Here is a 15564-nt window from a genome sequence, read left to right as displayed (position 1 = left end):
GATCACTCTCATCAGCTGCTGCACCGGCGCGAGGGCTCTGCTAACTCTAAAGCGGGAAACTCCTCCACCTTCCAACCAGGGTCCCATGTAGCTGTCGGAACAGATAAGTTTTACAAACTGAAATGGCAAGAAGGTATAAGTTAGAAATGCACTTTACAGAAAAGCTTTTTGGACTGTAAATGATAAAGATGGACAAAACAAAAAAACAGCTGTGGTTCATGGTTGCAGGTGTCTCGCGTTTCTGGAGCGATTCCTCTGCTGCGTGTTCATTGCTCTGTCACCGGCTGCGTCGCAGAGGAGAGGTGAGTACAGATCCACACAGGGATGCGAGATGGACCACAGGCACGTGTGTCCCAAGACTTTTTGGAAAGTCGAGAGATACAGACTTTATTTTCTGTAGTTCTACAGTAGTAGTTGATCAAAGACAGCAGAATGACAAGCGTATAATGTGACTTTTTAAAGTTCATTCTAGTTTACTTGTTGACCGTTATGATGGTCTTGAATAGGCGTATCTATCTATCTATCTGTCTGTCTATCTGTCTGTAATTTTAAGGCAACAATAAGGATTTTTTTCTGTCCCACCCCAAATAAATTATAGGCAAATTTTTAAATATGTATTTTTATATATTTTGTTACTTCAAAAAATTTTCATTAATAAATTTAAATATCACAATTAATATATATTTTTTTGCCAATTCAAAATTATCTATCTATCTATCTATCTATCTGTCTGTCTGTCTCTTCCAAACTTCTTTTTCTCTGGTGCATGTTATCAACATTTTTAAAATGTTAAATAAAAAATGTTTAAATCAGGTCTGTTTAATTTTCCTCTTTGCTATGTTATTAGATAGAGACGTTAGGCCAAAATGTGCTTACAGATAGTTTTTTTTCCATCCGGTGTCTTTCTCAGTGATTTTGTGAGCATTAGCTTGGACTTGTTTGAAGTTTCTGCTGTGGTTTGTGGGATGTGCCTACACCATACAGTAGTTTTGGAAGTTATGGAGTGTCTTCCGATGTGTATCATTCTCCCCTGACTTCAGTTGCAGACCATTTTAATTAAGAAAAGGTCTGTACAGCTGTCATGTGTGGCAGGAAACTGAGAACCTCTTTATAAATATTTGATTGACAGAGATCACTGTTGCTGTCATTACATTATAGAAGGATAACTGACAGACTTGCATCAAAGTTTGTGGGTGTGCCGTCTGCATTTTTGATTGAGGCACTAAAATACTTGAGTGTTTCATCTCAAATAATAGATACCTTGAAGGTCTGTTTCCCTGGTTGGATTTACAGATTTATGGGCAGTAGAAAATTCTTGATGTGCCAAATGATTTTGAAAAGGTAACAGATAGTTCTAGTGTTCACTGTGTGACTCCATGTCAATATCTATTTGATAGTTTTATAGTTGAGAAAGAGCCGCTCTGTAGTTTAAATAATTGCAGATCAGTTTCACTTTGTATAAGAGACTGATATTGTATTAGGACTGCCTGAGTCCAGACTGCTTTCTTGCCTCATAGTGGACTTTTCTTTTGTCTTGCCATCATTTTGTCGCTCTGTGACTGATCGTGGCCTGAGGCTGCACAGCAGGCCTCAGGAGAACAGCTGTAAAAGGACACCCAACCGGGATATTTAATCGCAGAGCGAAATTATGCATTACAAATCACAGCAAACAAGGGTTCCCACCTGCTGTATATGGATGCCTAAGCGATAGGAGGCAGGAAAGTCCTGTTGAGAGCTCTGCGGTTGCAAGTAACAATATGCTTTTACCCAAAACAAAGCTTTCTCCGTGCTCTGATACACTGGAGACCAAATAACCTCCATGACCTGTTCTCTGTGCAGTGCTTTAGTTAGACCAACTTTTTAAGATTAACAAACCCGATTGCATATTTGAAATTGATTGCATGCAATAGTTCTATAAACAAGTTAATACTTTGGCAATAGAAAAAGAAAAGTTAGTTTGTATTTTTTCTTATTTTTATTATATATTTGGACTTTGGTGATTCTGACACCTCTTTGATTGCTTATTCTTTATAATTAGTTACTTTATTACATAAATGTCTCATCTGTTTCTTGTTGGATTGATGATCTCATAGCATTTACACCCCCTTCAGAAAATAGCATCAACTTTGTGTTGCATTTCCATTATGGAATAATTTATTGTTGGAAATTTGTTGAAGAGGTTAAAAAGGGTGGATTAAACATGATATGACATGATGACTTTAAATGCAAGTTTTGATGCTAGATTTATGTTAACTGCCTAAACATGTTTTACAGAGTCCTTTGAACACCCACAGGCACTAAAGTATTTGTTAATCATATTTTAAAATGAACGGAATGCTTTCATTTTCATGACACAGATAAAACTTAATCATTACAACTTCGAAGTCCTTGAGTTTTCATTGAATTTTTACACAGATGATCTATGGTGTGTTTGATGGAAGGGCGAGATGCATGTGTGAAGCGTGACCTTTTAGCCAGCGTCAGCATTCTTGTAGGTGAATGGCAGTGCTTATTTAAAGGAAGAGTTCACCCAGAAATGAATTATTTTGTCATTATTTTCAGATTTGCATGCTTTTAATGGTGCTTTTTTTCTTTTCTGGAGCTTTGCAGTAAGAATCAGCACCCACTTTTTTGTGTGAACTGCAACTTGGACATTTTTCCTTTTGAATTAGCATTCTTTTAGAAGAAACTAAAAGTGCTGCAGAGGGATGTTCTCAATTCTGTCCTGGTTCAACAACTCCTGTGGTTTCAGAAATCCATGGATTTTCCAGTCAATAAACAGATCCACTCATAGCTGAGTCTTTTCCCCACTCAGACTCAAGTGGGGGCCCGTTTCTTTGCCTGAGAAGTGTTGATGCAGAGATGTGAATTGGATTTTTCTTTAACCCACCTCTTCTTTTCAAGGAGAGCAGTGGAGACGGCATTATCCCGTGAGCTAAATGGGCTGTATTTAACCCACTTTGTGAGAATGGGAGCCCCTGGGATCAAGAGATGGCTAAACTGTGTGTGTGTGTGTGTGTGTGAGGGTCAGTGAGTGAGCGAGAGAATGTGTGTTTGTGCACTTCTCATGTACCTCTTCAGTACAAAGAGTCTGGATTTGTCATTAAACTGGAGGCATTGTGATCTGGTAACAGTTGATGCAGAGGATTTGCAAAGTTGTCAAGGAGACTAATAGCTCTCATTTCTTTTTTTCCACTCTTAAAATTTAAATGAAAGCATTCCAAACTTGTAGCCATTGCATGTGTTCTAGATATGTAAATGTTCATAGTCCATACTCTATGCAATGTTCTCACAACATTATGAATAAATTAATAGTTCAAGGGTTGCATGGAAGATAATAGCAATTTGTCTGAATTCAGCTTCATACAAATTACGAATCAAATTTTTTATGAGAGGAAAAACTCTCTAGATCAGCTAGTGGTTCTTAAAAGGTTTTGCTTCAGGACTGAATTTGATCATTTTATCAAGCAGTGACCCAACACAAAATTGTTTATCATCCAAAAGTAAAAAAAAAATGGAATGCACAGAGAATATATTTCCTCTCCCACGTCATTCAGCAATTATATGGTTATTTTTCATGGTTAATGTGTTTAGTTAGTCAAAATGACCCAGCAATGACCTACAGTATATGCAATAAGCCATATCTCACACTTCAACATGAAAAATATATACCAAAGATTGAAAGTTCATGTTGTAGGTTTGCCTGCTGTGCTGCCTGTGGCTTTTTGCCTCACAAAATTTGAAACCTATGTAGTCTACATATGCAATACAGACTGGGACTTTATTGTTTGTAACAGTCTAGCAAAGTTACCTAACACTGTTGTGTTCAAGGCAATTCATTTGATGGGTCAAAATGAGCTCTCTTTTTTTGTTAATTTAGACAAGCAGTTATCGACCAATAAACTCAAAATGGCCAAATGGTGTCTTATCACTAGTCTCACAGATTTGCTTTAAATAGATGCATGTTTTGTTGATGTGATACTACTCCAGTGTGCCAGCTAAAAGGGTGGGGACCGCACTGATGAATGGGAACTGACTGCGACACATCTGTGTTTTACAGCACAGCGTCGTAATCTATTCACAGGAATCCTGCAAGAACAGAGGGTACCAATAACATTCAGTGACAGGATTGAGAACATATGTTTCTCCTTAATGCTTGTCATTTTTACTCTACCACACAATAGTTTGGGGGGTTTAAAGGGTGTGCATTCTAATAGCATGTGTAATGTCCGAGATCTAGGGCAGATGAGATCAGGAGTGTAGTATTTGTAGCAGGTATGTAGGTTACTGTTTTGTTAATACATTTAATTTAGAACCAAATTTGCTAAAATACAAGTCCATAATTTATAATATTGCTTTCTCCAGTAAAAAAAAGTAATCTAGCCTGACTCAGGAGAGAAATATGCACAGATCAAGCACCGTTTACAAGCAGAATCAGTCCAAAACGGTTCTAAACAAATCTGTTTATGGTTTTTGATGTAAGAGGAAAAGAGGGGATGGATTTTTTCATTGGATGAAATGTTATTATGAATTATGGACTGTTTTTTTGGTTAGAAGCGACAGTTTACAGCTAAAATGCCTTAATGATGGATTTGTTTCTTACAAACTCACAACTTTTCATTTCACAAGATTTTAGTTGATGGACTGGAGTCCATTACTTGTGGATTACTGTGACGTTTTTATCAGCTGTTTGGACTCTCATTCTGACGGCACCCATTCATTGCAGAGGATCCATTGGTGAGCAAGTGATGTAATGCTTAGTTTCTCCAATTTTCTTATGATGAAGGAACAAACTCAAATACATCTTGGATGGCCTGAGGGTGAGTAAATTTTAAGCAACATTTAATTTTTGGTAAACTAGTCCTTTAAGCAACTTGCAGGTTAAAGACCTGTTGGTCATGTTTTTTTTTGTCAGCTTGGTCGCCATTTAAACTGGTTTCTTTAACTCTATTGGGTCACAAAGTTGAATTTGCTCTTTGTTTGCTTGGGACAATGAACTATCAGCTGTTCCACAAGTGCATTTGTGTCCCCTCAATAAAAGCAGGTGTGCGCTGTGGCTATTCATGAGGTCAAAGCTGAAAGGTCTCTCATTTTGGTCCAGTGCTATAAATGCAGCTCTGTCTAAATTATATCTTTCTGAGACAATTAGGTCTATTCTAAGTGCTGATTTAGTGATCTTCAAAGCTGTTTGAGCTTTAAATTACAATTGAATTCTAGAAGATATTTGCAGACATGTACTACCGACTCATACCACTAGATATTTTGCTTTGATCAGAATTTTTGCTGTGGCATGTCCTCTTCCTTTTCAGGGTGAGGCTGTAAGCTCTAGCAGCTGTTGTTTGTATTTTTTGTGTGTAGCGTCTGTCCTTGGTGTCTGAACCTCTTGCTTTCACACTGAGCTTCAGCAGTTCAGTGCCAAAAACCAATAGGAAAACCATAATTACAGCTCTTGGGTCATGAAAAGACGATTTGTAATACTCTTTATGGCCTGCACTCTAACTATCATCATGGCTAATAGGCCACTGAGCGGCCCCTGAGTGCTCCTGAAGTCCTTCCTGCCCAGGTTGAAACCCTTATTTTTTTCGCTCCCTTCACCTGTAATTGTGGCGGCAGTTAACCTCTATAGCGTTATTTGACAAATGACAGGCCAATGGGTTCTGTACACATCTCACATTCCTCCGAAAATGCATCTGTGGTTTAAAGGCGTTAAAAGCAAATAGGAAAAGTTGACTTTTGGTGAAATTGCATTATGTGGACATAGACGCTGTGTGTACGTTTATTGTAAGGTGCATTGTGTAATAGATGATAGATTGACTTCCTATTTGGGTTTTACGGTTAGTGTCTTGCTTTTGCAGCTGCTGTGGAAGAAGATTGTGTTGATAAGGAGGGGTAGACGGGTGGGGATGGGGACAACTGCATGTTATCTTTATTACTGTCTGTTGTCATCGGTGTAAAGTTGTACTTCAGTGGATCTGAGGTGCATAGGAGAGATTTTTGGCCTGTCACTTGTGAGCTAGGAGGAATGATGCTTGGCAGATATCTTATCCATTATTTAATGTAACTTTTGTAATGATGTAAAATGTAAAATTTTAGTTTTTTTTTCTAAAAAGAAATTAACACTTTTATTTAGCAAGGATGCATTAAATTTTAAAACGTTTATATTGTTACAAAAGAAAATCTACTTAAAATAAATGCTATTCTTTTGAACTTTCTGTTCATCAGAGAATCCAGGAAAAACAGTGTCCACAAAAATATTAACCATTTTTAACACTGATAAAAAATAATATGTAAATACACAAAATAATGTTCTTTTTAGCAACATCATATGACCCCTTTAAGCACCAAATCAGCATATTAGGATAATTTCTGAAGGGTCATGTGACATGTGACGGTGAAGACTGGATAGGTAATGGCTACTGAAAATTTATATTTTAAAATAGTTTGTTTTTACTATATTTTTGATCAAATGCAGCCTTGGTGAGCATAAGATCTTAAAATATATTTTAAAGTAATGTATAAATGATTAAAATATGACAGTATAATGGATATAGTTATTTATATATACAGTAACAGTAATCCATATTTACATTTTATAGAACTGTCAAATTGAGTCTGATTCTACAGTTTTCAGTTTTTTAAACAGGTAATTAACAAAGTTTAGAGCCAACCGAAAAACATTTATATACTCTTCTTATATGTGTCTAAATACACTCATTTTTCATTTTCTGTCTTCTAAATGACAGCTGGCACACGAGTACTGTTTTGAATAATTGTTCTCTATAACAATTATTATGTGTAATTGCAGTAGATGAGAGCTGAACTTGTTTTATCTTGCCTACAAGCACTGATTTAGTGAGAATTTTATGGCATGCAGACACCTTATTATTTTCATATGTAAGTGTATGACTGCTGACACTAGGGCTTTGCGATTATCGCTTTAAAAAAACTCAATATTTTTCAGCCTTTTGACCAATGAGCCACTGTTGCAAAGTACATTTAAAATGTTATACAGAAAAGGGAAAAATACTTTCAAATGTAGTTGAGATCAACTGAATAAACCAATAGTTTGAAATTGACTTTTTCAGCTGAGCCAATTTAGCAGATTTTCAATAAAATATCTTTGTCCTAATGAACTCATAATTTGGAAATGTAATGGCCAAATAAAACTGCATTCAAATTATTGAAATATTAATTGGTTAATTTTATTTATCCAACAAAATAATGTTGAATGAATCATACATGTATCACACAACCCTACCTAACAGTTTCTTTGACATTTTTTCCAGTAGGAGATATATAAAATATGATTGCATAGATAGTCATCTCGGCAGTAGATCTTGACAACTGGTCAGAAACGAGGGGCTGCCAATAGGAAAATGGTTTCGATGCCTACCAGGTGTAGATTTGTCAGGCACAAAGCGTTGTTTGGGCCTTGTGTGAGAAGTAAGATCCCTTTACCTGGCACTTTATCCTCCCACCAGCTTAAGAAGTGTTTACATGTCCCAAGTAACAGTCTGCTGAACGCAGGGCTGCAGGAAACCAGATACAACATCCCACGAAATCCATACCAGTGCCTTTATTCTCATGAATGAAAGTGGGATTTGAATGACCACCACTGTACACCACATAAGACTATTAGGGCAAAGGCCAGTGAACTGATACCTTCAGTTGCTCCGAGCAATTCAGCGTCTATTGCTGCTCCATATGTTCTTGATATGGGTTTTCTTTTCTTTTAGTAGATTCTGTGTTTTTAAAATAGGTTTTCAATGCTGTTCACTCCTTGAGGTAGCTTTTAAAAGATGACGTTTGGAATTCCCTCCTTTCATTCATCCTCTCACCAACTGCAGTGTCCACGAACAGTTCTTTTGTTTCACCCCACATAAATCTTTCTCCCCAATGGTGTGAAAGACGTCTGTCCTCTGGGCAGGGGAGATTACCATCGAGAGCAGTGGGCTTGATAACAAAACACAGATTTGCGGAGGTCCTTTACCCAATTCTGTCTCTCCTGAGAGTTCTGGGAACAGGGGCTGAGGTCAGATATGGGAGTATATCATTCATGCTCTTTAGTTGTCAGGGGAAGAATGCCATGAGACTTAACACTCTAAAGGCCCTCTCGAGGCAGGTGCAAAAACCCTGTTTTCTATTCTGTGTTTTTAAAATAGGTTTTCAATGCTGTTCACTCCTTGAGGTAGCTTTTAAAAGATGACGTTTGGAATTCCCTCCTTTCATTCATCCTCTCACCAACTGCAGTGTCCACGAACAGTTCTTTTGTTTCACCCCACATAAATCTTTCTCCCCAATGGTGTGAAAGACGTCTGTCCTCTGGGCAGGGGAGATTACCATCGAGAGCAGTGGGCTTGAGAACAAAACACAGATTTGCGGAGGTCCTTTACCCAATTCTGTCTCTCCTGAGAGTTCTGGGAACAGGGGCTGAGGTCAGATATGGGAGACGGTATCATTCATGCTCTTTAGTTGTCAGGGGAAGAATGCCATGAGACTTAACACTCTAAAGGCCCTCTCGAGGCAGGTGCAAAAACCCTGTTTTCTATAGCAACACCTTTTTCTATAAGAGGTCACATGAAATGGCATTAAAGGATCCTCTCAGTTCTCGCTGCTAGTGCGGCTCTCTTCTTTGACTTGACAGCTAGAGGCGTGTTAAGGCATGCTGGGATAGAGCAAATATTGTGCCGTGACCATTTCCTCCCCTTCTCTGATTTCAGGAGTGGTGAGTCAGGGGTGTGTGGGTTTTACTTGGATGTATGTTTAGTTTGAAAGGAAGTTGCTTTATTTGAAGACTTGAGGGAATTAAAAGGATAGTTCAACAAAAATTTAAATTCTCATGTCGTTCCAGACCTGTATGACATTTTTTTTTCTTCTGTGGAACCCATCAGGATAAAATTCTGAAGATAACACGCTGGTCTTTTCTTTGCATGCATGGGAACAGAAGCATCATAATCCATCACCATTTTCACCTCCAATGAAGACCAACTGATTCATTGACTAACCTAAATTTTCAGCAGCCATTACTCCAGTCTTTAGTGTCACATGATCTTTCTGTTAGATCATGCCTCCACACCAGAAATATCAGATCCAGATCCTGTCAGAAAACATCCGTTTTGTCTGGTAACAGAACAACTAGTCAGAACAACAAGTAGAGTTATACCAAACTGCTTCACAACAACATCCCATAAACCTTGAAATCCCATCTCTTATTCGTGAAGACAAACCCTTGAAACACACAATCAGAAGACTAAACAACAATGGACAAATAATTTAAAAAACAACAATATAATATAAATGACTAAACAATGAATAAATCAATGAAATGAGTATGTATATGGCTTAAATGATTATATACATTTAAATGATTATATACATTTATGATACATTTTTTACATAGATATTTTGTAACATCATAAATTACTTTTGATCAGTTTAATGAATCCTTGCAGAATAAAATTATTTATTTTTTTGCCAAAAAATCTTAAATGCCACAAAACTTTAAACAGTAGTGTGTATATATTGTATGACCTCACAAGACTTTTATATTGTTATTTTATTAAGCTTCAGTCCCCACTGTAAATGCAAAGAGAAGAGTATGGAAAATGGTCTTCACTTGACAATAACTGTGGAACACACAACACTATTTATACACTCATACACTTATTTATCTAACACATACTTAGTCTACACCTCAAATTTGCACATAATATACCTGCACATACAATTGTCAATTTATATATTGTTATTCCTTATTTACTTGTTTCTAATTTTTTTTTCTTTTTTTCTTTTTTTAATAAACTTCTTTTATTATCTGTGTTTTTGTTCTGTCGCTGTCATTCTGTTGCACTTGCAGAAGCTTCTGTCATGAAAACAAATTCCTAGTATGTGAAAACACCTGGCAATAAAGCTCATTCTGATTCTGATTCATTCTGATTCTGATTCTGATTCTGATGTTTCCTTTTGTTTTCTGCAGAACAAAAAAAAAGTCAAATGGGTTTGTAAATGTAAATTTTACTTTTTGGTTGAACTATCCGTTTAAGTATTGGCATTGGCAAGTATTGGCATCTAATTTGCTAAATACAAACAGACTGCAGGGGCTGGAAGTTCTAAGTTTTTACTTTGGAGTTTTTTTGTTAATTGCTTGGGCTTGTATCAGCACAAAAGCCAAAGCATCACTTTGCTCAGCATGCTCAGAGACTGCAACTGTCCTTTCCCTGAGCTGGACAGTGAAGGAAGTCCTCTATTCTTCTCTGTAATGTAGGCCAGATGGCACAGTGCCATGCTTTGAGACATTCACAAAAAGGGAAGGGAATTAAGCGAATTGTTGGGGTAGTTAGACCGTTTAGAGAGCAATGAAAGATTTGCCAGTCCATTCCTTTACAAAGCTATAGAGTTATCCACACAACAAGCGAGGGAGGGCCATCATTCTGGACGAGTCAACAGTTGACTCTCTTGTTACAGGGTTTTTGGCTGAAATTTCCCAAGCTGCTTTGCTGTACAGTAACTTGGTGGAGTTCATTGAAATGCTTCAGGTTTATAATGCCTTTATGCACCAGTTACCCCTGCTACATTTCTGCATGCTTGAAAATTACAGTTCAGATAACAGGTTGCATGATAGTTGACGTTTTCCATTGCCCCAAATCCACTGCTTATAAGCCAAAGCCTCCAAAAATGGAGGAATAGATTTTCTTTTTTTCTACTCCATTGCAGTGTTGTACAATCTTTGGCACTGTTTTTCCCTGTGTTCTGGAATTTTATGCCACTGACGTCGATTTTGTCCTTAATTTTTCTGCTATCCCTTTTATGAACTAAAATGCTGTGTAAAGTGAGACCCTGGGCACAATACTGTTTCTTTGGATTTGCTGATTTATTTGTACGGACTATAGTGAAGAACTGCTTTGAGTTACCGATGAGCTCCAAAGTTAGGATTGAGAACCGAATCATTTTCAGGATGTTCGGTTCGGTTAATGTTTCTTAAACATCTGCATTCATCCACTGATGTGGACAGGACAAAGTTGTAAACTATTTTTTACAGCGTTTCCTGATTCTAGTGTTCCATGTCAAATGTTATTGTTTTAGATGAGATATGAGTTTGCTGTCTGAATTGAATGCGAAAGATAAACGAACAGACACATCTTGCTTGCATTATTTTTGCAGATTGCATGCACTAAGAAATATAAAGTGTAGCTCAATTTGTGACTGAATGATTTCTGAGAATTCTTATAGTTATTAAGGCGATGTAAACTTTTGAACGGGGTCATTTTTATGAATTCAACTATTATTTTCTCTTGTGGACTAGGCCTATTTGTAAACATCTTTTATGTGAAATATCTTATTCAGGTCAGTACTAAATAAACAATTACATGCATTTTGTATGATCCCTCTTACTGTGGTAAAATAATTAACATTTTGCAGATTCGGAAACTTTTGACCAATGAATATTGATATTCAGTAAATATGCATTAAATTGATCAAACGTGACAGTAAAGACCTTTATAATGTTGTATTACATTTATAAGTTTAGCATATTAGAATAATTTCTGAAGGATCATGTGGCTGAAATTATTGCTGCAGAAAATCTAGCCTTTCATCACAGAAATACATTTTAAAATGTATTTAAATAGACTATTTTCCAATATTAAAGTGTTTTTGATCAAATAAATGTAGCCTTGCATGATCTGTTTTACTAATTCCAGAGACACAGTGAACAGGAATACATGTGTATCTCCTCTGGAATCCAGGTCAGTCTGAGTTTAGGCCTGTAAGAATAGAGACTAGTTGGGTCAGGTCCACATTGGTACCTGGTGCTGACTGATGTCATGATTTTATCTTGCTTAGGACTTTAGAATGTAGAGTCACTGCCTATGAGTCTCATGTCTCCTATTGTTGGGGTAAATTTACTATGTCCACAAAACACATTGAGTTAATGCGTACTCTCCTGAGGCAAGTGTCACCACAGTTCTCAGAGAGATTTTTTCCTCAGATTATCATTCCTTTGCCCTTTTTTATCTTGAATCGAGTGGCTGGAAATCTTAGACCCTCTTTGGAAATCGTCTCACGGAATACAATGCGACCGGCGGTCTCTTTTCAGTCTGCCTGCCGCTAATTGCGGGACAGGCACGGCTCAACTGATGAAGGGTCCCTTTGTCATGCTCAGTGGTCCTGTTGAATCTAAAGCTTCTGATGTTGCTTGATGCAAGACGTCACCCCTTATATAATTTCTTACTTCATTACACAGGATTACCATGTCAATTTAAGAAGGGTAGGTTATGGTTACATATGAGCATATAGAGATACGTTGACTTCGTAGGTCTGTTTTATCAGCAAAACTTAGACTTCTCTTAGTCATTCTTACAAACAAGCAAAAAAAGGTCACAGTTGGTCTGCTAATCCTTAAGTATTGGCTTTTTTTCTTTAACAGTCAGTCACCAAACAACAGGGATTAATTTTGAAGCCAGGACCGTTTCGTTCCCCATGCTGTGGAATTTCATGCTAGCTTTGAGTCATACTTTCAAAGAATATGTTTTGAAGTTGTACAGTTATACGGATATTCGTATAATATCTGGGGTTTTCCATTAAGACACCATAAAGCATAGGTGGGATTATGGCAATGTGTGTTTTGATTTTGATTTGAGTCATTTTCATTCAAGCATGTGTATATACCAGGCCCACACAGTATTGTTTTAACAGATCCCTGTTCCAACAGTTCTGGAAAATGCTATCTACATCTTTGCCGGTGATTCATGAGCCTGGCAATGAACAGGCAGGAGAATCAGAATGCAATGCTTTGACCACAACAGAATGTTGGAGTGTAGGGCTGTGCGATATTGAAGAAAAATTCTTTTGTTCATGGCCCCAAATATTGCAAGCTGTAGCGATATGCATATTGCGATATGTACATTTGCAATATTTTGATAATTTCGATATATTGCACAGCCCTATTGGAGTGTTTTTATTTCACTATTATTCATGCAAGACACAGTATCAGAAGTAGACTAAGAGTGATGCCTTGCTTGGACATGTGAAGCTTGACATTAATACCGTGAAGCTGCTTTGAAACAATCTCTATTATATAAAGCACTATATAAATACTTAGATACTTACCTGCCAGGGGAGACACCATGATCAAGAAGGTGGTTCACCCAGGGCGAGGCTCGGCCATTGCACTCCGGCCGTGCTGACCCCTGCGAATTCCCCAAATGTGGGAATCTCGACTGCATAATTTATGGTAGTGGGGGACTGCGTTCGCGCTCTCCCCTGAAAGTATTTTTTTGGGGGGCAGTCGTGGCCTAATGGATTAAGAATCGGACTTGTAACCCGAAGGCTGCAGGTTCGCATCTCAGGTCCGGCAGGAATTGTCGGTGGGGGGAGTGAATAACCAGCACTCTCTTCCACCCTCAATACCCAAGACCCTTGAGCAAAGCACCAAATCCCCAACTGCTCCCCGAGCGCCGCAGCAATATGGCTGCACACTGCTCCAGGTGTGTGTTCACTACTGTGTGTGTGCACTTGGATGGGTTAAATGCAGAGCACAAATTCCAAGTATGGGTCACCATACTTGGCCACACGTCACTTCACTTTCACTTTCATAAATAAAGATGACTTGACATGTTGCATGTAAGTTAGGGGTCGGTAAGATTTTTGTAATATTTTGAAAGATATCTCTTATGCTGAACAAAGCTGCATTTATTTGGCCAAAAATACAGTAAAAACTGTAATATTGTGAAATATTATTCTAATTTCAAAGAATTGTTTTATGTTTTAATTTATATTAAGATGTAATTTATTCCTGTGTTGGCAAAGCTGAATTTTCAGCAGTCATCATTTCAGTCTTCTGTGTCACATGATCCTTCAGAATCAGAAATCATTCTAATATGCTGATTTTGGTGCTCAAGAAGTATTACTTAATCATGTTTGTTTGTTAGAATTCTTGATAAGTAAAAAAATTTGCAGCATTTATTAAAATTTTTTTGTAACAATCCATCCTTGCTGAATAAAAGTACATTTCTTTAAAGAAATCCTACAGTTTTCAAAGGTAGTGTGTAGGCCTATTGATAGAAATAATTACCATGAGTTTTTTTAATGTCATGTTTTTTCTTTCTTTTAATAGCACTCATCAAGAGGTTGAATTTGTAAATTCGATCAATCAGGGGTTTTCAAACTGTTTTCTAGGGGGTTTATGGAAAATTTTAGAAAAAAAAAAAAAATTCATAAATTAAAAAATTATATTGAAGCATAATCTGGAATATAAGCAGGGGTGCACATAAGTTTTTCAGCGTGGTTCTCATAAGAGAACCTGGAGATTTGGTTTGGTCCTCACACTGCACAGTGTGACCGATTAAATATAACTATAAAAAATAAATGAATAATAATGATAATATTATTGCACTTTATTTAGTTAGTTTTTTAAAATAAAATAATAAACAAAATAATAAAGTGTGATAATACTATTATATTTTAAAATAAAAAAGGGAGTATTAAATACAGATACAGTTATTTTATAATAAACCTAAAAATAAAATGCTAATATTTACTACTTCTTTTTTTATGAATTTTCTTAATTTTCAACCTTAAAATCAGCAACCTTAAAATATTTTGTCGGGTTGTCGGAAAGTTAGTATATGCGCTTCCGGGTTTAGTGCTGCCGGTTGAAGAGCGTCAGTGAATGAAATGCATAGACTGTAAAGCCCCGTTCACACTATAGCAGCGACTTTTGTCGCTGCATGTCGACAGGGGCTGGCGATGAGGTTGCTAGTGGGCGTTCTCAATACTGGTTGCCTTGACAGCGAATCAGGTTTCTTGCCGCTAAATACAAACATTTTGGAGGCAAAAGACTAAATATAATCTAAATCTAAATTAAATCCGTACATACAAACAAAAATGAATGAGAAACAGAGCCTACTTTCTTCCATTGCGTATGTTTAACTACGGTGCTGAGAGGAGAACGATCACATGAGCTCTACCGTCTTCTTTCCTATTGGCTGTCGCTCCCAAAAGTCGCTCTTCATTTGCATAAAGTTGAAGGATTCTGAACTTTGTCGCGTCACTGGACACACCCCATCCGGTCGCCAACGGCCGCTGTCGCTTGCTATCGCTCGTGTTGCCGGAAATCGCCAGCTCTCCATTGAAATGAATGGGATTGTGTCGCTTTGCTGTTGCGTGTCGCTTGTAGTGTGAACGGGGCTTAAGGCCATGTCCTCACGAATGGGTTTTTTCAATTAATGAGTAAAATAAAGCCTGTGGTAAACATAACTTGAGGATACTTTTACGTTTTGTTCTACAATGTAAATTACATGCATCCATACACAAAACACAATTTTTGAAGCAGTTATATTCATTTTTGAAAATGTATGTTTTTAATAAGTAACTAGATTAGAATGTTTGGGCTGTAAGTGTGTGTAGTTTACATTGTAGAACAAAACGTAAAAGTATTGTCACGTTATGTTTACAGCTCAAAACTCGTGTTTGAATCATCAGTGGCAAATCCTTTAAATATGAAAACGTACTTACAGGCTGTGAGTCAGAACAGCCGGCATTGTAGTCTACTCTACCAGGATCAGG

General features: G+C 37.2%; 1 long non-coding RNA gene and 1 pseudogene across 1 annotated transcript; both read left to right on the top strand.

The window, feature by feature from the left end:
* Positions 1-15564, top strand: part of LOC107728911 (collagen alpha-1(XVIII) chain-like) — an 82224-nt pseudogene continuing 66660 nt past the window's right edge.
* LOC107728916 (uncharacterized) lies at positions 1007-13255 on the top strand. Its single transcript, XR_001638524.1, has 3 exons — positions 1007-1017; positions 12262-12269; positions 13115-13255. It is a non-coding gene; the product is annotated as an uncharacterized LOC107728916 (long non-coding RNA).

Source organism: Sinocyclocheilus rhinocerous, unplaced genomic scaffold (assembly GCF_001515625.1).
Source record: "Sinocyclocheilus rhinocerous isolate Xijiao unplaced genomic scaffold, SAMN03320098_v1.1 scaffold1569, whole genome shotgun sequence".
Lineage (NCBI taxonomy): Eukaryota > Metazoa > Chordata > Actinopteri > Cypriniformes > Cyprinidae > Sinocyclocheilus > Sinocyclocheilus rhinocerous.
This window is presented reverse-complemented; position numbering and strand designations above follow the sequence as displayed.